This window comes from Passer domesticus, chromosome 17 (assembly GCF_036417665.1).
Source record: "Passer domesticus isolate bPasDom1 chromosome 17, bPasDom1.hap1, whole genome shotgun sequence".
In the NCBI taxonomy this organism is placed as follows: domain Eukaryota; kingdom Metazoa; phylum Chordata; class Aves; order Passeriformes; family Passeridae; genus Passer; species Passer domesticus.
Window position 1 is genome coordinate 12,935,028 of NC_087490.1, and position 24,954 is coordinate 12,959,981.

The following is a 24,954-nucleotide window of genomic DNA, read 5'->3' on the forward strand; positions in this document are numbered from 1 at the left end:
ACCAGGCTGTGTTTGGTGTCATTAGCACGTGGAGGAAAGCAACAAAGCCGCTGCAATTTGTGCAGATCCCTGCTCTGTCTGCTAGCACCATATGCTGCCAAGGATGTCAGTGAAATCAATTCCCTTGTGATTGAAAAACAAAAGTAAAGTGTGTATGTACAGCATGAGTCAGGCTTGAAGAAGTGTGAGCCATGTGGAGTGTGTCTGCCTGCAGCAGAACACAGCCAGCCCGTGCCCAGGATGTGAACAGACAAGAGCAGTCACACATTATGAGCAGGGAAGATGTTATTAATTATTTCAGAATCTGGGTCACCCTGCCCTGGCAGTTCTGGGTCAGAGTGGTTTGCAGAGCTCAGCAGAGTGGTGCCTGCTGACCTCAAAACCTTGCAGCCCGAGCAGAGAGCATGGTTCTCACACGGAATCAGAGGTTTAGTGCTTGTGGGTCAGGGTTTGTTCATGCCCAGTTGTTTATCCTTTTGACTGATAATTGAGGCAGGAGCAGAGCTGAGGTGGCACATGCCACTGCTGTAGAAGCTTGGGAAGTTGTACATGTCTGCAGGAGGTCACATCTGTGTCTGCAGGGACTGAGCAGTGCAAACTGCAGAGATGCTTTGGGAGGAAGGCACCAGCAATGGATGTCTTACACCATTAAACCCTGAAACAGAAACAATTTCCATTCATTTACAAGAAATTCACATGTGAGCAGGCATCGTATATGGATAGATGAACAAAAGGAGAGCTCAGGAGAGTCTCCATTCTTCACTGGATGTGGGGGGAAACACTGTGACAAGGGATGAGGAAGAGGCTGAGGTGCTAAATGCCCTCAGCTGAGCAGAATGAAGCCTCCATAATTCAAAGGAAAATTGGAAGAAGAGCCTGGAGGGGCTGGCTGGCAGCTGGCTGAACATGAGCCAGGTGTGTGCTCAGGCAGGGCAAGAGGAGATGCCTCAAATTGCACCATGGGAGGTTTAGATTGGATATGAGGAAAAGTTCACCACTGGAAGGGCTGCCCAGGGAAGGTGTCCCTGGAGTATTTGGAAAAGAAGCGGGTGTGGTGCTTGGGGATGTGCTTTGGTGATGGACTTGGCAGTGCTGGGAGGGTGGTTGGACCCAACCACCTTAATTAAAATCTTCCAGGCTCAACAAGTCCATGATTGTGGCCCCTTGCTGGCAGCGCTGTGCACGTTTCAGTGCAGCCTTTCAGGCTGGAGCAGCCCTGGGAGCTTCCAGCGTGAGTCATTCTTGTGCTGAGCATCTGTGTGCTTCCAGGGCCATGGGAATGTGTGTGTGGCTGTCCAGAGCTGCAGCTGAGCCTCCACCTGCTGCTAAGGCATCCTTCCCTCCCTGCTTGCTCATCCCATCTCCCAGAGAGCCTCTTTGCCTGCTGGCCTTGCACCGGGAGGTGTCTCTGGGGTAGGATGCCTGTCCAAGGTCACATCTGGGCACAGATGTCTCCAGTGGGCAGGGAGACAGGCCAGGACACGCTGCACATCTGCACACACCCACGGGGACCAGCCTGGAGCAGTGTCTGCCCTGGGGCACACTGGGCTGGGGTTAGAAGGTGCCTTCCCAAAGGAGCCTTTCACATGGCTGCTCTTCTGCTGCTGGGATGGCAGCAGGGTTCATCAGAGCCCCGAGCCAGGAGGAGGATGGATGGATGGATGGATGGATGGATGGATGGATGGATGGATGGATGGATGGATGGAGGATGGATGGATGGATGGATGGATGATGGATGGATGATGGATGGATGGATGGATGGATGGATGGATGGATGGATGGATGGATGATGGATGGATGATGGATGGATGATGGATGGATGGATGGATGGATGGATGGATGGATGGATGGATGATGGATGGATGGATGGATGGATGATGGATGGATGGATGATGGATGGATGATGGATGGATGGATGGATGGATGATGGATGGATGGATGATGGATAGATGATGGATGGATGATGGATGGATGGATGGATGATGGATGGATGATGGATGGATGGATGGATGGATGGATGGATGGATGGATGGATGGATGATGGATGGATGATGGATGGATGATGGATGGATGGATGGATGATGGATGGATGATGGATGGATGGATGGATGGATGGATGGATGGATGGATGATGGATGGATGATGGATGGATGGATGGATGGATGGATGGATGGAGGATGGATGGATGGATGGATGGATGGATGGATGGATGGATGGATGGAGGATGGATGGATGGATGGAGGATGGAGGATGAGTCTGTTGGATTTCAACAGAACCACTGTTAGACTTAGTCCTGACCATTCAAAAAATATTACAATAATCTTCATACATAACTTAAAATGGTATTAGCCAAAGATTAGGGCATGCCCATGAGATTTTTTATCTAAGAGAAGAAATTAATTAGTAGAGATGAGATAAGAAAATGCATTAGAGATCTGTCCATGATCTCTACAGAACTTTCAGTTGCAATAATTGTTCTTTTTTTTTTTAATCTACTTTGGAGTTCCTGGGTCTGTTGAGAAGCAGCAGGGCCGAAGCTCCAAGAGAAAGGGCATTCTTCACATATTTCTTGCCCAAATGAAAGCATCAGATGTGTTTGCACAGCAAATTTGTATCGTTTGGAAAAGCTCTTTACATGCTTATCAAAACCCAATGCTGGAGGCTCAGTCAATGCCTGCAGTAGCCCAGCCTTGCTGAGAGCTGCAGCCACTGCCTGCCCTGCTTCCCAGGCAGGTTGGATGTATTGTTTTATGTCATTAGAATGTAAATAGAGCAGAGCCCACACAACAGAATGGATGTGCACTCATGGAATAATGGGACAACAGCTCTCCATCCATCCAGACTGATGGACAGGTTCAATAATAACTGTAACTCCTGATGCCCAGGGTCAGAGGATTTTCTGACTCTCTGACAAGGTAATCATTTCTCAAGAGCGACCTGCAAACACGCAGTCTGCTCTTCAGCTTTCCCCTGGGCTCGGGAGGGTGTTCTGAGGCACTCCTGGGTATGCAGGAGCAGAAGCTGCCTGTCCCAGTGGCATCTTCTGCCCCACTGCTGCCTCCTGCCCCCTGCACTCAGCAATCCCCGTGTCAGCGAGCTGTAACTCACAGTGGAGTTACCCACAGGGATCCCCGATGCAGCCCATCCCTGGGCTGAGCTCCTGCTCATTTCCTCTTGGCTAAATCTCTAAACCTGCTCTGGGGCCAGCTCAGCCCTTACTTCTGTGTGACACTGGATGGCTTAGCTGCTATTGTGACAGAGCCTTCCTTGTGCTTTGGAGCAGGGGAAGATAAGAGACAAAAGCTGCAGCACTGGGGAGGAGGAATTTGTGCGTGTGTATTTTTTTCTGCCCCTGCCTTTGAAGCAGAAACATCTGCTGAGAGCCGCAAACAGCTGAGTTCAGCAATACCACATCACGCTGCCAAGCAACTCTGCTTTCCTCTGGAACTTTCACAGCGCAGGAAATAAATCAGTCAGGCAGTAAAGAATGGAGAAAATTTAGGAAAAAGTGCCAAAAGCCTAACCTTTCAAGAATAAAGTGAATAAGAACTTTGTAAGTGTTCGGCGAAGCGAATTGAAATATGTTTCTTACACATGTAAGCCCTCTGTGCTTGAGGAATTTTGTAATAACAAAACTCCTCTGAGCTAAAGACACTTAAAACTGGCAAGGAGAGACCTCTGGAAAGCTGGCTACAATATCACAAAATACAATTAGATTATTTAAAATATTTTTTCCATCTCGTGTCTCTGTCAGCTCAGTCACAGCTGACCAGCTAACAGTGGTGGAGTACCACCATTTATCTGAAACCTCTCCATTCCTTACACAAAATATAATATATTAGACAGCTCAACCATTTGTTTCTGCACTGGCTTACTGAGATTTACTCTTCCAATCAAAGTTACTTTGGTTTGATGTGTTACTGCCTATTTAAAGTACTGATAAAAATCTCTATTTCTTTTGTTATATAATAACAGGGACTGCTCTAGGAAACAGGTGGAAAATTATTACATAAATGCTGAGTCTTTGTAAATTGTACATGTTAAGCAAGGGTAGTTAGGAAGCCAGTTGGTGCTGGCTGGGAGGATTTGGGGATGTGCTGGCTGGGAGGATTTGGGGATGTGCTGCTGGTGCTGTGGGCTCCTGCTCCCCTGGCAGCAGAGCTGTCCCTGCAGCCCCATTGCTGCTGCTCAGATCCTGGGTTCACCAGCTGCCCTGGTGTGTGATCAGTGAGCTCCTGCACCCCTGCAGTGAGGGATGGCTCAGCAGGCACAGCCTGAAGGGCTGATGTGCCAGGTGATGTTGGTGCATCAGCCCAGGCGTGTTTGCTTCTCTGACTCTCTCCCATCTCAGGGGTAGAAAACCCTGCTCTTCTCCAGCTGACTGTGCAGAAAGGTGTTGGGAATTGCTGGGTTTTGTCCTACAGCTCTCTTGGACTTTTTAAAAGTGTCCCCTGCACTCCTGACTTCCCTCTGCAGCAGGGTCCCAGCACATGACACACACAATAAAAATCACCCCCCTTACCTGGTTCATTCTCTGTCTCTGCCTGCAGATACTGCATGGAGTCAGGAATCTTTGCAGGCTGGCACAGAGACATCAGGAATTTGTTGCACAGGAGGACCAGGCCCCCCAGAGGTGCCTCAGGCTGCAGGGACAGCAGCATTGCCCTGCACGCCCTCCCAGCTGTGAGCTCTGCTAGCACACACAACATTGGTGTAATTCAGGCTGGGCAGAGCACAGCCCAGCCAAACCCAGGGCTTCTGACCTTCTCTGAGGAGGGATTCCACCAGCTCCCCCTGCATGTTTTACACTAAAGCAGGGGTAGTACATGGCCTTCTACAAGCTTAGGAAGTAAAAACCTTTGCCTGTTACAGGAAAAGCAACTCCTGTAGTTTAAGGAACTGTCTTGTATCAGAGATCATTGCACTGAGAGAGGAGTTACTCTGCTGGCTTCTATAAATCATCATTTGCAAATCATAATTTATCTCCAGCTCAGGCTGCAGGGAGACCTCTGGTATGTCACCTTCTGGGAATGACAGAAGGTCTTGGGTTTTTTCACTGTCACTTCATGGTGAATATCAGCAAACAGTGGCATTTTAAAAGGCAGCCTTTTCTTTCAGAGCTGTGCAGCCACAGTCCCTGCAGTGTAAATCAGTGCTGGATGTGCCTGGCATTGTGTCAGGGGCTTGTACAAATCACCTGCTCTGAGGTGAGCCTTGCTCAGGAGTTGGTGGCTTGGAGGGGACATGGGAAGTGTTTGGAGGATTCTCTGCATTGCCTGAAAGCTTAACAAGCTAGAGCCTGGCTGCTCTTTTGAAAGGTGGTAAATGTGTGAATTCCACAAGAAAAGGTCAAGTCCTGGCTAAGTAAGTGCCTGGACTCCTGTTTCTTTGAGTAGAAGTTATGGAGCTGTAGAAGTTAAGCTCTGTAAGCACATCCTTTTGCAGTGCTTTCAAGATAAGGAATGGAAAATGAAATGGCAGTAGCAGTATTATACAAAAGTTGCTAAGGTTTTTTGATGCACTTTTTCTTTAAGCGAGGGAAGTCAATGGTTTTTCTTGAAAAATCTGTGATGAGTCCCTGTTGCTCTGAAGGCTGAGGATGAGGAGTGTCAAGGACTGGTTTAAATCAGTCCATACCCACTGAAACAATATAGAAGGTTTTTTCCCTGTCATTCACAAAAAACTCCCACAACTTTGCTGTGACTGCATTACCAACGTGCCAGTGATCTCATGGGGAAGTGAGTTTATTGAAGAAACCTGGGATGTTTGTTGGAGAAAGGCTTTTGGATCAGTCAGTACTGAATTCCTGATGGCTTGCCAGGAAGCTCAGTCCCAGTTAAGTTTCCAGGGAAGAACCCTTGTCTTCATTGAAGCAAATGGCAAAATTTCCTTTGCAGACTGAATTTCAGCCCAAGTTTAGAATAAATTTTCACTTTTCTCTTGTTTCTCCTCTCTGGTGTACAGCTCAGAAAAGCAGGTGATCTCTTTTCCATCCAGGGCTCTGACAAGGGCTTCCACACTCCCCTCCCACGTGTGCACCCTCATACATGATGGTAATTATTACAAAAAGGAGTTTGAAGTAGCACCCCATTGATTTTTGGTTTCCATGCTGCAGATTAATGGACTGAGCACGCACTCTGTGTAATCACACTGGTAGAAATTCAATAATGACTCTGCCAGAGTACTCAAGTGACCTCAGACACTGAATTTATCCCTATTTCCACTATTTTTAATGAGATTGGCACATTTAGCAATGCCATCAGGTGGTTTGGAAAGCAAAGTGTCCTGTCCACCAAACCAATACTGATGGGTCAACACTGAGTTTCAGTGTTTACCTCTGCTCTTAGCCAGAATTCACAGGGTCTGTGTGCCAGGGAATTCATTCACTGGGATGTACTGAGCAAAAGAAATCTGTGATGTGCATGATCTGCAGGCTGCACTCCACCAGAACAAGATTTCAGCCAAACCAGAGCTCAGCAAGTGCCACTGACAATCCCCAGAGGAGCAGCATCTCTCTGGTTAGTTTAGCAATTGCTCACTTGGGTTTGGAGGCTTTAATTGCTTGTGATTATCATTTCCTATGGCGTTTCTTGTCATGTCTGAGGAAGTGCAGGAGCGTGGTGAGGCTCTCCACTTGGAGATGCTATTTGTCAATTTTTATCTTGAGAAATGCCCAGAGATTTAATGAGACTGGTAAGGAATATTTAAAAGCTGAATCTGTTTTTTGCTGGGGATGTTTGGCTGGCTGTGTGTGTGCAGTTCCACAGTTTGGTTATGCCTGCTGTGATCTCCTCACCAGCTGTAAAACTCCTGTACATTGCAGATAAACATTGTTTAAATGCAGGGTAAATTCCCAACAGAACTCCTGGAAAAGTTACCCTGGAAATGTCATGGTAAGGGCAGGGGACTTGGTCACTCAGAGCTGGCCAGAAACTCAGCTTTTGCTAACATCACTCCCAGAACCACCCAAGAAGGGGATTGTTGCCATGTTCTGTTAATGAAAGCTGTGTTAATTATTTTGACAGGCAGCCTCTCCTGTTCTCTTCAGTATTTCTGGGGCTGGTAGAGTTGCTGAGGTGAGATGAAACACAAAGTCATCAAACATGATATAATTGCCACATCCCTCAGTGATGCAAATCAGCAGAGATTTGTTGTGGTTCACTGTGGATCACACATTAATTCACTGTGGGTTTATTAAACTAAAAAATCCCCCAAGATCCCAGAGCTGTAGAGCAGAGTGCATTTAGAGCAAAGCCAGCACACTCGAGGGCAAGTGGCTTTTACGTGTTGTGCATAAATAGGCTCTGACTTCTTAAATGTTGGGAAAGTATGAGCTGCTCACCACCATCTGCTCCCGGGGGATTCCTGATTTCCCTGCCTTTGCTCTGACCTCAGCAACTGATTCTGAAGAGATGTGTCTGTAATTGGCAACAGGAGTTAAGACCCAGCTGTGAGGAGGGAAAGAAATAACCAGGTTTGTAATTTGGAGCCTGATTCAGTGTTCACTGAAGAATGCCCAGCAGCTTTACATCTCTATGTTTGTGGGAACATTTATCTTTAATTTGGGTCACACACTGACCCTGGAGCAAGGGCACACCGTGGATGTGCATGAGCAGGAGTCCTGCCAGGCCCCAGAGTCCGGCATCACACATCAGATGTTGAGGTGCTTTAACCACCAAAGCACAGCAAATCAGTCCCATTCTTTATTATCTGCCATCTTTTCTGTGTGTTTCCAGTTTCCATGTGAGACACAGAGCAGAGCCTTAGTTTCAGTGACGCTCTCAAGATAAACCCAGCCCATGTGGAGTGAGCAGCTGGCTGAAGTATTTATCAGCCTCCATTATAGCTGTTCCTGCCTTCTGGAAAATTATTCACAAATACACAAGCATGACTTCATTTTGCCAGGAAGCAAGACCATTAATCCTGCCTACTTTGAAGCCATGCCTTTTGTGGACTGTGGTGGGTAACTTATCTGTTCAGATTACTTAGATTGTTGGAGACTTCATCCCTTTGTAATGTTAATGACTGCTGAGTAGCTCAGCCCTGCATGAGAATTTTTTCCTTACATTTAAGACTATTTTTCTTTTCCATCTTACATTTTTTCTTATATTTTCCTGTATTTGACTATGCTTAGTTCTAAATATTGCATTTCTTACTTTATTATGATTTTTTTTTAATATAATAAATCCTCTTAAAGGGGGATTTGGTTTCTAAGGAGTTAATTGCTGTGTGCTCTTTTACTCATGAGCCAATTGAATCAGATAATTTGCTGTTTCCTGAGTAATGTCAGAGAGTGTACAGAAAGATCTTTTGTTCCACTGAAGATGTTAAAGAGGGTTTGAGGATTCCTTTCTCTGCAAATCCTTTACATGAAAGATTTACAGTATGTACGCTCCAAGATTTGGAAATGCTGCTATTTAAGCATCTACACATGTAATTAGTCACTAATTGTTAACAGCTCCTACTCTCTTTAGCTTTTTTATTAGACCTGTTCCAGATATCTCTGAAATCCCATTCAGGACAGCGTGTAAACATTTCAGTTTTGTAGCTGCTGCTGGTTTGTCACCTTAGGCAGGGAATGATGGAATTTTCCAAGGCGTTGGAGTGCCGAGGTTCTTGCCCCTGATGTTCAAGAGCTTTTAGCTGATCGTAGCCCCCAGCTCCTATTTGTGGGACCCCAGCCTGGTCCGTGGTGCCCTGGGGACACCTCCCTCTTCCCAGCAGCACACAGAGCACAGCTGTGGCCCTTGGATGCCCCTTCTTGTTCCACCTTCTCACTGGGTCATGCTGCTGTTTTCTTACCAGAGACTGGCACCCAAAATCCTGGTGGAGACACCTGGGGAGAGAGGATGGTGTGGGTGAGTGTGAGGGATGAAGGGCAAGGAGCAGCTCTGGAGCACTGGTTATGGGATCAGGGACATGGAGCAGCTCTGGAGCACTGGTTATGGGATCAGGGACATGGAGCAGCTCTGGGGCACTGGTTATGGGATCAGGGACAAGGAGCAGCTCTGGAGCACTGGTTATGGAGTGGGATCAGGGACAAGGAGCAGCTCTGGGGCACTGGTTATGGGATCAGGGACAAGGAGCAGCTCTGGAGCACTGGTTATGGAGTGGGATCAGGGACAAGGAGCAGCTCTGGAGCACTGGTTATGGGATCAGGGACATGGAGCAGCTCTGGAGCACTGGTTATGGAGTGGGATCAGGGACATGGAGCAGTTCTGGGGCACTGGTTATGGAGTGGGATCAGGGACAAGGAGCAGCTCTGGGGCACTGGTTATGGGATCAGGGACAAGGAGCAGCTCTGGAGCACTGGTTATGGGATCAGGGACAAGGAGCAGGTCTAGAGTACTGGTTATGGGATCAGGGACAAGAAGCAGCTCTGGAGCACTGGTTATGGGATCAGGGACAAGGAGCAGCTCTGGGGCACTGGTTATGGGATCAGGGACAAGGAGCAGCTCTGGGGCACTGGTTATGGGATCAGGGACAAGAAGCAGCTCTGGAGCACTGGTTATGGGATCAGGGACAAGGAGCAGGTCTAGAGTACTGGTTATGGGATCAGGGACAAGGAGCAGCTCTGGAGCACTGGTTATGGGATCAGGGACAAGGAGCAGGTCTAGAGTACTGGTTATGGAGTGGGATCAGGGACAAGGAACAGCCTTTAAAATTTTCTGTCTCTTGTTGTAATCAAGTGTAGATTATTTGGGCATTTCAGCATTCCATGTCTCTGTATTGCTCTTTTTAAAATCTTAATGCTTCTGACTCCAATAGCCAAAACATCTCAATTATTGTCAGACTCCAAGGAGCTCAATGATAATAATTCTCTACAGGGAAAAAGATAGTTTAAGTGAAAGGAAGAGATTATTAGATGCAGGAAAGATATGTCAACAGTCATTCTCTCTTTGCTAAGTACTTGTAACTTAAATTTTAAAAGAAAGTATTGAAATTACTGCTTTTCAAAGAGAATACAAAAGAATAATGGTTGTTCTTTTTCCAAGGAAAGTCACATTTCTCCTGGGGCTAATGCCATAAGGTTCTTTCTTTGTACTGAAAACAGCAGAGTGCTAAACAAAGACTGAAGATTGAAGTTATTAGGGGAGATCTGTGCACTTATAATTTTATAGTTTGCAGTATGCCATTCCTGGTGTTGGGTTCCTTCTGTGCATTCCTACTCACCAGGCTATAGAAACAGTTTCCATATTGCCCTCAGTCAGTGCCAGCATTTTGACATTTGTCCAAGGTATGTAGATCTCTAACCCCCAGGTTGTTTCTGCTGATACCTGAAAACTCTAGATTTGCAAGTCTGGAATTTGCAGGCTTGCCCAGAGTTCCCTAAAGGTGTGTACAGTTAACCTTCACAGTCTTTGTAGGACTGGTGTCCCTCTAGTCTCTTCTCTAAGGCAGTTTCCACATTCATCTCTCATTTTGCTCTGGGACTTACTGACGTGGGTAGAAATCACCTCCCTAACTTCTCCCTCTCCTAAGATATATACTGGAGATAATGGCCCTTATTTCTCTGCTTGGCATGCCAGGTTAAAAATACCAGAAGCACTCAGCTCAGTTCCCCTCCCGTTCCAGTCAGGTTCTGGGAAGGACACTGATCTCATTAATTACCCCTTTGCAGCAGAAATGGCTGGAAGTTTCTTGGGTGACCTCTGATCATGGAATTGCTGCTGCCTGGGGAGTCCCCACCACAAGCAGAGCTTTGGCCTGGGCCAGCTCAGGTCTGTTGGGTCAGAAGGGGGAATGGTTGATCTCCTGAATCCAGAACATCCACTTTAACCCCGTGCACTCTGTCCTGGGTGCTGCTTTTGTCCAGCCATGCCCAGAAAGCTGCCCGTGCTCTGGGGCTGGGTGGAGGAGAGCTGGCTGGTTTGTGATGGCTGGTTTGTGATGGGCTGGGTGGTTTGTGATGGGTGGTTTGTGATGGGTGGTTTGTGATGGGTGGTTTGTGATGGGCTGGCTGGTTTGTGATGGCTGGTTTGTGATGGGCTGGCTGGTTTGTGATGGGCTGGCTGGTTTCTCATGGGTGGTTTATCGTGGGCTGGGTGGTTTCTCAGGGGCTGGCTGGTTTGTGATGGGCTGCAGAGAAACCTCAGCCAAGGCCCTGGAGTAGTGCCCTGCTGTCATTATAGGCTTGTCTGAGGCAGCCCAACCTTACGTTTCTGCTGGACACTGATGAACCCCCAAAGATCAGAGCTCTGGTCTGGGGTGCTCGCAGTCTCTGCACTTCACTGCCAAAGCTGTGGCAAGCAGGGGAAGGCTGTGCTGCTAATTCTGAGTGTCTTCAGTCTTCATTTCTCTCCTCTCCACCTTTAGCTTGCTGCCTAAAAGTGTCCTTTAGAGGAAGAAAGCCTCAGCGCTCAGGACCGGCTGATCTGCCTGCACAAGCTGCGTTACCCAAGTGCTCACTTGTCCTTTGAACACGAAAAGACAGACAGGTGGAGCCTGGGGTATTACTTGGTACAAAGCAAACATTTAAAAAGCACAGAGTTTCAGGTCCTTGCTGGTAATGGAAAGTGCTATTTTCAAAAGTGCCATTTGACATTTGGAAGATTAACTGGTATTGACTTCCTGTGTGAGTCGGGCTCCTGAGTATCTGAGTCACTTTTGGAAACCTGAGCTGGCCATCTGTTTCACTTAGGCTTTGCAGTGCCAAGCGAAGCAATGCATAAATACTTGGATGACTATAGTTTGTAGTACCTAAATTTAAAAAAGCAGTTATTTCAACAGCCCGACACCTATTGGAATTTTCAGAACTTCTGGGGCCTCGAATTCCCAGTGCCTGGGAGAAAGCAGAGGCATTTGAAAGCAATCAGAGTCTGAAAGGAACTTGTGTTCTTGAAAACCCCAGAGCTACCCCAGCACTTTGGAATGTGGCAGCAAGGTACTTCTAGAAATTTCACCTGCATCCCAAGGAGAATCTTGCAACAGACTTAAACGTGAAAGCAAAGTGAATTTCTAAAAACAGAGCCAAAAAGTGAGGTGTAAAATAGTAACATACATAATGTCCTGGTCCAAATTTGTGTTCAGATTGAGATGGAGGAAGTAAGAAAGGAAATGCAGGGACCTGCTCTATGTGGGGCTGCAGGGAAAGGCAGGCTTGTGCTGCACAGTGGCTGCTAGTTTTTGCTTAAAGATAGCACTGCATTTTTCTTTATTTCATTATAAGTAACTGCGTGCTGATTGTTCTAAAGGAATTTAGAATAATGGCTGGTGTTTGTGTTTATTCCTGCAGCTGGATCAGGAGTGTAGAACAGCCTCAGCTTCATGATTCCTTAGCTTTGACATTAATTAAAGAGTCATTGGACTTTCTGGGTGAGGTGGATCTGGACTGGTTAACACGAGAGTAGATGCAAATCATTTCAAAAATATTTGGTTCCTGCTGTATAACTCAGTGATTTCCTTTATTCCAATGTCAGAGCACTCAAGGCCTCCCTCACACAGCAGGCAGGGCCCTGCAACCTCCTCAGGACTCAATTTAAACATGGGCGTATTGTTTGTGTCCTCATTTCTCCCATGAACTCCTGCATGACCTTGGGCAAGTCACTTCATTTCTCTGTCCCCCAGCTCTGACAACACGAAATAGGTTAATAGTTCTGTGCTGTGCATGGAAATCCTGCCTGAAAGCAGCAACAGAAATGTATTGCAATTGTTGTTGATGTTATGGATCTGTTTAAGCAACGTGTCCTCGTGGACTTGTGCATCATGCGAGCAGCCCCTGTGATGGCAGCAGGGCTGTTTACACACTCAAAGTGCTTTGCTGGACCATGGCCAGAAAACAGGGATGAACCCACAACCAGCAGATACTCCCCAGGGCATTTAGCAGCAGGAATGATGGTTCAGAGCCCCGCTAGGAGGGTGGTGAGGTGTATAAATAATTGTCATCGGGATTTAGGCATTCAGGAGGCGCCGTCTGCTTTGCATGTAAACAAAATGTAGGTCTTGAGGGAGTCTGTGTCTCAGCTAAATCTGCTCATGTATAAATCCTCTTTTTTAGGCTTTATATTTTGTAATCATTGTAATTTAAATTCAGCTACAGTCCACAGGATTTGCACATTTTACCACCATTAAGGAAGTCAATAGGAGCTGTGCATCCCACTCCCGGTAGCTGCCCTTCAATAGTTAACTCCTTCCCCTCTCCTTAATCTGAAATTAGGGACAGCAGCAGCACTTGAGACAGCCTTGGAGAGCGTTCAGCCTGAGAATCTGTGTGAAGGACAATTAATCCAGCTGCTGTGTGTTTGTCTGTCCTGCCTGCTGCCTTTCCTGGGCTGCTGCTGGGTCAGCCCCAGCCCCAGCCCGCAGCAGGAGGTTGGGCTGTCCCTGGTGGTTCCATGCCAGGGGCTCAGACTGCCAGCAGCACGGCCCTGAGCCCTTTGGATGCTTGTCTGGCACCTTTCCCATCACACACATTACATGGAATGAGCAGCTCCCTGTGCCCTGCCAGCTGGACAAGCTCCTCACCACTCACTGCTGGAACAAACTGGTGCAGGAACCCCCAGAACAGCCCCATTCTGCTGGCCCCTCTTGTCCTTCACGTGTTTGCATTTCCTGGGCAGGAGTTGTGTTCTGTAGCTCTCCAGGGGTGACAGATGCTGCTTTGCCCATGAGCACAGGAGGCAGATGTTCATGGAGCAGGACTGAGAGGAAAACACCCATCCTTACAAACACCCACCCTTACAAACACCCAGCCTTACAAACACCCATCCTCACAAACACCAGCCTTACAAACACCCATCCTTACAAACAAACACCCAGCCTTACAAACACCCATCCTTACAAACACCCATCCTTACAAACACCATCCTTACAAACAGCATCCTCACAAACACCCATCCTGACAAACACCCAGCCTTACAAACACCCATCCTCACTATCACCCAGCTCACAAACACCCAGCCTTACAAACACCCATCCTTACAAATAAACACCCAGCTTACAAACACCCACCCTTACAAACACCCACCCTTACAAACACCCATCCTTACAAACACCCATCCTTACAAACACCCATCCTTACAAACACCCATCCTTACAAACACCCATCCTTACAAATAAACACCTAGCTTACAAACACCCATCCTTACAAACACCCATCCTTACAAACACCCATCCTTACAAATAAACACCTAGCTTACAAACACCCAGCCTTACAAACACCCATCCTTACAAACACCAACACCCATCCTTACAAACACCCAGCCTCACAATCACCCAGCTCACAAACACCCAGCCTCACCCACCAGCCATGGCTGAACCTTTTCCCCTGCATTTTAACACGTAGAATTCAAACCTGCAGAAGAGGGAGCATTCAACATCACTCCCTTGTGCCTGCTAAGTGTTAGAATTGAGAGAAAGGGAGCCTCAGTGTCTGTGTTACACGTGGAGCATTTTATTAACTCACAGAGGCACTTGGGGTTGGCTTTTTTTCCCCCTGGAGGCAATAGTAAAATTTGACAGGTGATTTTGTAGATGAAGACAGTAAACAGCTGTTGAAAATGGTAATGTCTGAGTGGTTTTGTTGTTTCTATGAAAACTTAGTTACACTCATTTCAGATTAATTTTTCATTGTCTTCTGTAAATGAGAATTGCTTACACGGCTGCTTCAAATGGGACTTTGATTGCTTTCCATCTACTGCCAAAACCCTAAAAGACTAAAAAAAATTCAAATGCATAAAACCACTTATGAGCAAAGATACAATAAATTCGTGTTACAGTGCATTTTAATTTGATAAAATAAAGTTTTGCTGTGCAGCAGTCTGTACTCATGTGTGAGAGAGGCATATACATTAGCCATTTAAATTCAGCACTGTGTTAAACAGCAATAAAAGCAATTCTGGCTGCTATTGGGAGCTTTTGGTGTGGTATTATGGAATTTCCCAAAAGTCTGAGAAGCAGTGTGGGAAAAATAAAACGAAATGTACTCGTGGAAAAGGAAGTGCAAGTGCAGTGTTGCAGAGAGGGGTGGAGAAGGTGGAGCTGCAGTTCAGCCCCAGATTTGTGCTCCCTTTTGGGGGTGTGGAAGGAAGGGCTGTCCTTGCCACCCAGGCTCAGCACTGGGCTGTTTGGGGGGATCTGGAGCAGCTCAGTTCTCCGTTCATCAGTGAACTGACAGACATCCTTTCACATTGTTGTTCAGTGTGCTCACAGTCTGCTGTCGGGTGAAACCACCTCTGCAGTGTGCAGCACCACGCAGGGCTCGCTGTGCTCAGAGGAAGGAAGGCAGGACAAAGTCTCAGCCGTGGCTCAGGCCTGCTTTGGAGCAGATTAGAGGTGTTTACAGGGCTGAGACCCTGCAGAGGGTGATTGCACCCACTTTGGGCCTGGGGAAATGCTCAGGACCTGGTGGGTGTGAGCTCACAGAATGATCAGGCAAGTGTGAGGGAAAGTGCTCTTTTGTCAGGTCACACACTCAACAGCACTTGAGTCCTGTGCTGACCTTTCGCAGAAGTTTCTTTTGGCATAAATGTCAGGAAATGCTGCTGGGAATGAAAATATTGATAAATACAGTGCAGGATCTGAATTGTAACTTCGGCTTGCTGGGGAGCAGCTATTTGGGCAGCCTTCGTTTGTTTTTGAAACATTGTGCATCACCCAGTGCTTCATATCAGTACCTCTGAAAATGTTTCTAACACACATCATGTGCCTTCCAAGGCTTCCCACCACAGAGAGCATTGTTCAGAGAGGGAAATCACTGCTTCTTTAACAAATTGATGCTTCAAAGTTCACAGCAGAGCCGTTTTTTACAACTGCTTCACCCGAGGAAGTTCAGCCCAGATGTGCCAATACATTTTTAAGGAGCTCCAGTTTTTCTTGCATTGAGCCAATTCTCCTGACAGGCTTAATAGGAGGCCAGGGAAGACAAATGCCTGGAGTGAGATCATGCAGCCCCTCCATGACCCACAAAGGGCTTTGACTCAGGCTGTGGACAGCACGGGACCTTGCAGAAGCCAAGAGCTAATGGAGCTGCCTGCCTCTTCCCACTTTCCAGAGCCTGGAGGGGGCAGAGAGCAGGGGAGAATTCGTCAGTGACCAGGAGATGTGCTGTGGGTCCCCTCCTGTCGGAGCCCAGAGCATCTCTCTGGATGCCCTGGATGTCTCAAAGCCCTGGCAGGGCCTCGGAGACCCTGGCAGGAAGCCAAAGACACCTGGAAATTCGATCTTAATTCATGGAGCAAATTGCCAACCTTATATGAAGAATTACAGGTCACAAAAGTTTAAGTAGTAATAGTAGTAGGAATTGCAGGGTGAAAGAGAAAAATTTTGGAGCACTGTACAGGGGGGTTTTGAACCTTGTACAGGGGGGTTTGGAATCCTGTACATGGGGGTCAGGGGTTCTAAGATGGAGGGATTTGGGCGTGCCCTGTCCTCCTTCTTTCTTCTCCTTGGCATCCAAGTTCAGGATGATGTTGGCACGTGTGGATTGGTTCATGGTGAAGGTGCACTTGCCAACAAGGGCGAAAAGTATTGGAAATTAAAGGTAAATATCTAATACATAGTTTTCACTATAAAAGAGACCCCGTGGGTGGGGGAGAGTGCCCTTGGCTGTCCTGCTGATCAGACCTGGCTGGACAGACAGAAAAACTTTGTAGACAAGGAACAATAAACTCAACTGAAGACCAAAAGCAAGAGCCCAGACTCCTCAGAAAGCTTGGCCTGCCCAGAACCACCTTTTCCCCTGCTGGGGCAGAGACAAGTGACAGCCGACCCCGGCACCCTCCCCTCTGGCAGAGCTCCCCTGCAGGGAGAGGCCAGGCTGTGTGGCTAGTGCCACAGGAGCTTGGCTAGCAGAGGGTAACCTGCATCTGGTGGGGGATTTGAGATCTGGAGTGGGAAGGGGAGCAGATGCAACCTCAGCTGGGCAAATCCAGCCTGCCCAGCCTGTGTCTGTGTCACTTCCCCTGTACACAGAGCACTGCATTCACAAGTGCCGTGTCCTCAGCCTTTGGCTTGTCACAGGAGGGTTTGTGCTTGCCAGTAAATGACATCAGTGATTCCAGAAGCTCCTTTTTGTGTCTGCTGGCACAGGTAGAACACGGGAGTGCTCTACAGTAATTTAATACAGCCGGTTTAGACATTCTCTGGTTTGTCTCTTCCCTTTCTCTGTCCTCTTCACCAAGACATTTAGTGTCTTGTTGGTGATCTGTAACCACATCATCAACAAGAAGAATTGAATTAAAATCTACTGATGTCAGGAAATAATGTCAATTTACACCAGGTGTCATCCACTGAGGATGAAGAGACAATCTCAGATAGCCTAGAGCATTTCTTACTTGCCTTAGGCATAATTTTGTCTTTATGTTTGAATACTTGGAGCTCAGTAATCCTGTAAATCCCTTTTTCTATATTCAAAAAGCTCCATCTGCTTTGGGAAACCCTTAAATTAGTCCTAAAGGCCAAGTCTCTTTATAGAAATAACTGGATAGCACAGATATCCTATCTGCAGAAAAACCAGCCAACTTCCTAGTGAAAAGTAATTCTTGGAAGAGCTGGCAATGCTGCTAAAAATTATTGAGAAAATATTTGTCCCTTTTCAAAAAGCTTTTGTATTGAATGCCATGTAGATATGAGCATGTTTGGGATGGATGACAGACTGTGGAGGTTCTCCCATCTAGGATGGGAGAATCCTCTCTCTCTCTGGTACAAACTGCATTCTGCAGCAGCCACAGCAGGATATTTGCAGATTTGTGTTTGGCAGTTCTGTGTGCAGCATGCTGGCTTAGTCCAGGGCAGCAGGGCTGAGCACTCCTGGAAGCTCAGCTCTTCGTGTCACACTGCCCTGCAGAGCTTTTGTCTCTGCACTAGCCAGAGCTTGGAGTATCTGCAAGGGGAAGTGTCTGTTTCTGTTCAAACAAAACAGAGTTCCTGTGGCTGTGCTGGCCTTTGCAGCCTGCTGACAAGTGATGCCACAGCCAGGGCTGCTCCCAGGTGAGGGCAGTGGCACAGGAGAGCCACACTGGGAGCCACTTCATTGAGCCAGGGAGGGGGACAGCAACAGGGAAACCCAGCCAGGCCATCTGTGGGAGCAGAGCAGTGCAGCTGGTGGAATAGTCAATAGCAGCCTGTGAGCAGCTCTCTGCTGGTGGAAAAGGTCATCTCCTGGTTTGCCTTGGGCTTTAGGAAATACTTTCAAATTGTCCTGCCTTCTCCAAGCTGACAGTGCTGCTGGAGAGGGCGCCCGAGGGTGCAGGGGAGGTGACACTGCAGCAGTGGCCCCACTGCCATCAACTTCAAAAGCAGACCCAGAGTGACTGGAGTCAAAGTAAGGTCAGGCCCAAAGTGTCACAGGAGCCTGGCTCAGGGCTGTCAGCATGCTGCTCTCCAGGCACAGGGGAACGGGCAGCAGCACCCACTGAGCAGCCCAGGAGCTGGGGGAGATGTTAACCCAGGACAGCAGCACCCACTGAGCAGCCCAGGAGCTGGGGGAGATGTTAACCCAGGGCAGCACTCACTGAGCAGCCCAGGAGCTGGGGGAGATGTTAACCCAGGGCAGCAGCACCCACTGAGCAGCCCAGGAGCTGGGGGAGATGTTAACCCAGGACAGCAGCACCCACTGAGCAGCCCAGGAGCTGGGGGAGGTGTTAACCCAGGGCAGCAGCACCCACTGAGCAGCCCAGGAGCTGGGGGAGATGTTAACCCAGGGCAGCAGCACCCACTGAGCAGCTCAGGAGCTGGGGGAGATGTTAACCATGGGCAGCACTCACTGAGCAGCCCAGGAGCTGGGGGAGATGTTAACCCAGGGCAGCAGCACCCACTGAGCAGCTCAGGAGCTGGGGGAGATGTTAACCCAGGGCAGCACTCACTGAGCAGCCCAGGAGCTGGGGGAGATGTTAACCCAGGGCAGCACTCACTGAGCAGCCCAGGAGCTGGGGGAGATGTTAACCCAGGGCAGCACTCACTGAGCAGCCCAGGAGCTGGGGGAGATGTTAACCCAGGGCAGCAGCACCCACTGAGCAGCTCAGGAGCTGGGGGAGATGTTAACCCAGGGCAGCAGCACCCACTGAGCAGCTCAGGAGCTGGGGGAGATGTTAACCCAGGGCAGCACTCACTGAGCAGCCCAGGAGCTGGGGGAGATGTTAACCATGGGCAGCACTCACTGAGCAGCCCAGGAGCTGGGGGAGATGTTAACCCAGGGCAGCACTCACTGAGCAGCCCAGGAGCTGGGGGAGATGTTAACCCAGGGCAGCACTCACTGAGCAGCCCAGGAGCTGGGGGAGATGTTAACCCAGGGCAGCACTCACTGAGCAGCCCAGGAGCTGGGGGAGATGTTAACCATGGGCAGCACTCACTGAGCAGCTCAGGAGCTGGGGTAGACACTGACCCAGGTTTTCCTGGATGGATTGCTTGCTGCAGCTCTGGTTTCTGTGTTTAAAGGAAGGATGGATCGTTTGCTGCAGGCTGAGGGCAGTAACAGCCTGTCCCTGATTCACTCCTTTCCAATGGCTCTGACAGGCTGCTACCCCAAGAACACCAAACCAGATGGAGGACCTGAGCTGGGAGGAGGCTGCAAGGGCAAACCCCTTCATATTGTTTAATTTCAAGACCACCCATCTGGTTGGCTGGCATCATCCTTGCCCCGTTTAACCTTTTTTCCACATTGCAAGGCTGCTGTGGCAAACAAGAACCCCTGAGAGCATTCTTGGGTTTTCTCTGCCTACAGCTGTGTTTGCCACTGGCAGCTCAGTGGGAGCAGAGCACAGCCTGGCCTGACACATCCTGAATGCTTTCTTTAAGAATTGGCTCTCACGTGGCATTCCCACAGCTGTGCAGTCACTGCTGCTGCTGCTCTCCTGCAGGAACAATTAACAAGTGTAAGAAAATTTCTTACCATGCAGGCAAAGGTGGAAATGCATCTGAAAGGTCCAGAGGAGCTTCTGATTTTGGCTTTGTATTTCCCCAGAGCCTTGGAAAACTGAACTTCCATCAGGGCAGTCCTGCCTGTGATCAAACAGAGTGTTCAAAGTCAGCAAAGAGCAGCAGTGGTGACTAATATTGTTGAAGATTTCAATAACAAAGGGAAAGCTTGTGTTCTTTAGAATCTTCTTTCCCTTTTTTTTGGACAGTGTCCCCTAAATGTCATTTGTATAATTACATAGAAACCTGGTTTGACTCATCTAGTGCAAAAAGGCATAGAAAGAAGGGCATAAAAAGGCAGCAATGATTGCTTGGAAAAAAATCACAGCAGAGTTAGAAATCCTTGCTCTGGGCGGTGAGGCAAATGTGTAATTCTGTGCTGCATGGAGGCATTCTGTGCTAGGCTCTCGTTTATGACTTTCTGCAATAGAAATCTTGCTGTTGTTTAAAGAGAATTGTGATATTATGGAGCCTGTGGTTCCCCCTAGCACTCCTGCCCTCTTCCTGGGGGTCAGGAGAAGATGAAATTGTTTTCTTAGCAATGGAAAGTCACCTCTGCAAAGCACATCTCTCAAAAGCCCCATCCAAGCCCGTTGTGTTTTCTTGCCTGATTTAGCACGTTTGAAACTGAGGCTTCCCAACAAATTAGCCATGGCAATTTTCTAATTGAGGTGCTGTGGGGGAAAGGCAGATGTGGACAGAGGCACAGATGTCAGAGCATCACTTCAGAGCTGCTCTCTGCAAGTGCTGTGCCAGCCGAGGAGGCACGTGCTCTCCTCCCAGGCCATTTGCCATTAGGATCGTGGCTCCTTCGTGTGTCTCGGTGAGGCACTGAGGCCAGTGCTCTCTGTGCAGGAGTGTCTGCAGCCTGCCTGAGAGCCAGGGCCCCCCAGCTCTGAGCTGGAGCCTGCAGCTGCGAGCACAAGCACTCCCACATCAGTGCAGTCTCCAGAAGGAGCTGCAGTGCCCTGCAAACTTCAGCGAGCATTTTGCTTACAGGCAGATTTTCTGCCATAGCAGATACCTTCTGTATTTCCTGCCTTTCCATTCTGTTAATCAGCAGGGTTGGATACAAGAGGAACAAAGATCCAGGACTCTCCTCATAAGCAGAGTCCAGACCTGGATCCCCATCCTGCTCATGACAGTGCCTTCATTCACAATGCACAGTGACTGCTTTGCCAATCCACCCTAACTCCAAACAGCTTTTGCCCCACAACTTACTTTTCTCTTCAAAACAAAGTATTTTTCCTTGTGAAAATTAAAATCCGTTTGTGGAAAGCGGAACATAAAAAAAAAGGAAAACAGTTTTTTGGATAGAAACTCTGATTGTGGTACAATATTAGTGATGGAGTAGGGGAGAAATCAGGGAATCCTTGAATGGTTTGGGTTGGAAGTGACCTTAAAGATCATCCAGTTCCAGTCCCTTACCTTGGGCAGGGACACCTTCCATTGACCAGTTCCTGCAACTCCCACCCAGCCTGGCCTTGAATGATAAATCATAACATGATAAATCTATAAAATGATCCATTTTTTACAGCACCCTCAATGCAGTAGACATAAGGAGAAAGAAAAATATCCAGAAGTGAGAGGGTGAACTTGCTAGTGAGATGCTGAATTAGGCAGAAATCCAAACGTAGATAGTTGGTGTAATCTCAGATCTATCAGCCGTGACAATATCCGTTTAAATGAATCCCTAAAAATGTTAATTGCACATCATAGGCACTTCAGCAATGACATTTCTGCCACTGAATGTCATGGGGACATTTTCCCCTTTATTATCCTTGAAAGGAGGAGCCAGCTACCACCAAATAACTGTATCATGAAATGTAATGGATCTACCTGCAGTATTTATGCTGCTTCCGCTTTCAATAAGCTTCTTTTTAAATTTACAATGAGCAAGAGCTTTGGATGGCGTTAGGAAGGCAGAGTTGTTAAGCTTTGCTTTATGAACTGTAAAATAAAGGTTTGTCCATCAGACTTGCAGAACTGCAGCTACTGAAAGCCCCAGGGTCCGTGGTTTTTGTAAATTTGAATGAGAGCTGGTTTATAACAGCAGCTGAAGTTGGTCACATTTTTGTCTGATTTCCCCAGGACATTCACCAGCACCAGCTCATTCTCTTTTGTTTTAAACATTCATAAAAAGGAGAAAAGACGGGGAAAGCAGACAGGGAATTGGAGAATCACAGAATGGCCTGGGTTGGAAGGGAGCTTAAAACCCATCTAGTTCTGCTGACCTGGCTCCTCTCACTTTCACTGGTGCCATTCCCATTTCCATGTAGTTCAGGAGCTCAGCATTTTATCCCACTGCTGCTGCTCAGTGTTTTCCTCAGACTGGTTTGGGTTTCTGCTTCACTCTGCCGTGTTTGACTTTAGCATAGGACAGCCCATGTGACCAGCACACAACATTAACGAGAATTTATAACAAAAGAGAAGGATTAAAAGAGTAACACAGACATTCTACAAATACAAATAAGGGGAATGATATGGTCTGAGACTGGGGGAGAGGAATACACTCATGCTGCAGAGTGCTCCTTAGTGAAGCTTGCAAAAATATATTGACTTTCTAGAAAGAAAACTTCTTGTGCACCTTCCCCAGACTGGTATTCTCCAGCTTTGGGCTGAACACGGTATTATTGAATTCCCTGCAGCTCCCAGTCCCAGGGACTGCACACAAATGGGTTTGCTCTGTGATGAAATTGCTGCTGTTGGGTTTATTTCTCAGAGGACACAGCTCATTTCAAGGGCTTTTTCTCTCTATTCAGGCAGCTTCACAAACACCCAGAGCAGCTCTGCAGCTGAGCTGGAGCTCCCTTCAGACAGCTGCCATCAAGCAGTTGTGATCATTGCTTCTGCTCTGAAACAGCCCTTGGCAAAGGGAGCTTGGAAAGCTGCACTCGTGTCCCCAGGGAGTGCAGGGGAGCCTGGGGCTGGCACCCACAGCCTGACTTCTCCTTGCCCCATGCCCTTTGTCCATGGCCAGCAAAAACTGCTTCAGTCCACCTTAGAGCTGCTTTCTTAGTTTCACCACAATGTTCATCAGTAAATGCTGCTATTCTCCTCACTAAGCCATTAAATGTGTGCTTTCTTTAAATCCTTGCCTCTGCGAAATGCAGGTATTACATCAGCTTTGCATGCCTGGTGGATGGTTGACTTGGTAGGTGTTTTTCCAGCAGGCAGGTTCTCTGTTGAGCAGGAATGAGGATTTTTATGCACAAATATTTTTGGAGTTTTAGACAGAGCCAAAAACCAGATACAATGGCAGAGCTGTAAAAAACCCAAGCCAGTAAGGACTAGAGGAGCTGGAATCTGCACACACCTGACTTGTAAATGAGATGTGCACATCCCACACCTGATCTGCATACACACTTACAGCTAATTGTGATTTTTGTTGCCACCTGATTCATAATGCAGCTTCAGTTTGTTTAGAGTGGGTGCCTGGCACTGTGACTCGCTCAGGAGCCCAGCAGGCAGCAGTGGGGCTGTGTCCCTCCTTTGGTCACTGTGTCACCTGGGGGCAGAGCTCTGCCACGGGCCAGGGCCCAGCTGGGACAGAAATCAACTGGACATGGTTACAGCAGCTGCCACATCTTCACTGGGTTGAAGGTGGAGGCTGAGCCTGTCCAGCTCACAAATGGATTTAGTAATTGCAGTTCTACAGGGGTTCCATTGCCTCTAAGTGGAATAAAACACATCTGCAAGATATTTTTGGCCAAAAATGTCTTATCTAGACTGCTTTGTCAAAGGTGTTTTGCCTCTGAAAATGTTTCGCTGGCTGCTCCCAAGCTGTTAAAGTCAGCAATTAAATGGGGATGATAAAACCTCCTTTGGGGTGTTTGATCTCATCTTGCTGCATCTATCAAGCTGCAAGAGCCATGAAATCTAAGGCTGATGATGAGAAGATTCTGCCTTCCCTTCTCCCTTTGAAAGCTCTGGGTTTGGAGTGAGTGTCTCTGGAAATATCTGCTCGGGGTCTCCGTTCCAGTGCTGTCCCTTGGAAGCTTTTCAGTGCTTGCACAACTGCTGCCTCCAAAAGAGGAGAGAGCTGCTGGAGAGGATCCAGCCCCCATGAATACTAAGTGGGAAATGTCCTTCTCAGAGGCAGGAGGAGGTGATGAATCACTGTGAGAGCCCACTCCCTGACCAATCTGCCGATGGGTTTTGTTCTCTGCAGTTGTAATGAAGACATGAGCAGCCTGTACCCTGAGTGGGAGCGAGGTGGAGGTGGGATGGTGGCAGCTCAGGCCCTGGTTTGCACAGCGCCTTTGCCAGTCTGAGGCACAGGCTTGCACACCTGATTCCTTTGGGAACTGGGGAAAATCCATCTCATCTTGTGCCTCGTGTGATGCAGCATCAGAGACTGATGAGCCTGCTGTCCTCACTGCAGCCTTTATTGGTGATTAGTGACTCTGAAAAACTGCTCTGCGTGGGAGGGGGAAATCGGGGATTTATTGTGGTCCCCAGTCAGGTCTCCCTCCTTCAGGGCCTGGCTTGTTCAGCTTTCTGCCTGTCCAAGAGGGGAGCATTTCTGGTTTTCTGTGCTCTAGTTAGCAACATGACTTGTGCTGTTTGTTCTCAGTGTAACATCACAGAGATTAGCATCTGGAGGCAAGGCTTGGACAGGGAATTCAGGCCCTGGGTTGTTTTATTGTGAGACTGGGAAAAACAATTACCTTCACCTTGTTCCCCTGGGAAATAAAGGCACAGAAATATCCCACCATCCTACCCACGCAGGCAGTGCATGTTTAATTGGCTGAGAATTACAGAATTACCCTCCCACAGGGCAGCTCTCTGAACTGGAGATGTCTTCAAGGCTTTGGGCAGCCTGCAGTGGCTGGAGGCAGCTGGCATGCTGGGCTCTGCCAGCGTGGCACAGGGCCCACGTTCAGGTGCAGCACACAGGCACCAGAGCTTCCTGCAGCTCCACCACGCCTAATGCCCACTGCTTTTGTTTGGGCTGTAAGGATCTGTGTCTTCATGTCTCGCCCGAGGTCGTTCAAGGAGGCTGTGGAAGAGCTGGGAAGTGAAATGAGATTTCCTGTCCTGGTCCAAATACCTTAATCAAAAAGCGATGTTTTATATCACAGTTTATGACAAGAAAGC

The 24,954-nt window shown here is 48.1% G+C and overlaps 1 protein-coding gene and 1 long non-coding RNA gene across 7 annotated transcripts in view; one reads left to right on the forward strand and one right to left on the reverse strand.

Moving 5' to 3' along the window:
• Window positions 1-24,954, forward strand: part of LOC135282462 (transmembrane protein 132C-like) — a 174,026-nt gene that overhangs the window by 102,605 nt on the left and 46,467 nt on the right. The window lies entirely within an intron of this gene.
• Window positions 14,446-23,445, reverse strand: LOC135282464 (uncharacterized). Its single transcript, XR_010348622.1, has 3 exons — window positions 23,225-23,445; window positions 19,829-19,938; window positions 14,446-15,994 (listed from the first exon to the last, which is right to left on the reverse strand). It is a non-coding gene; the product is annotated as an uncharacterized LOC135282464 (long non-coding RNA).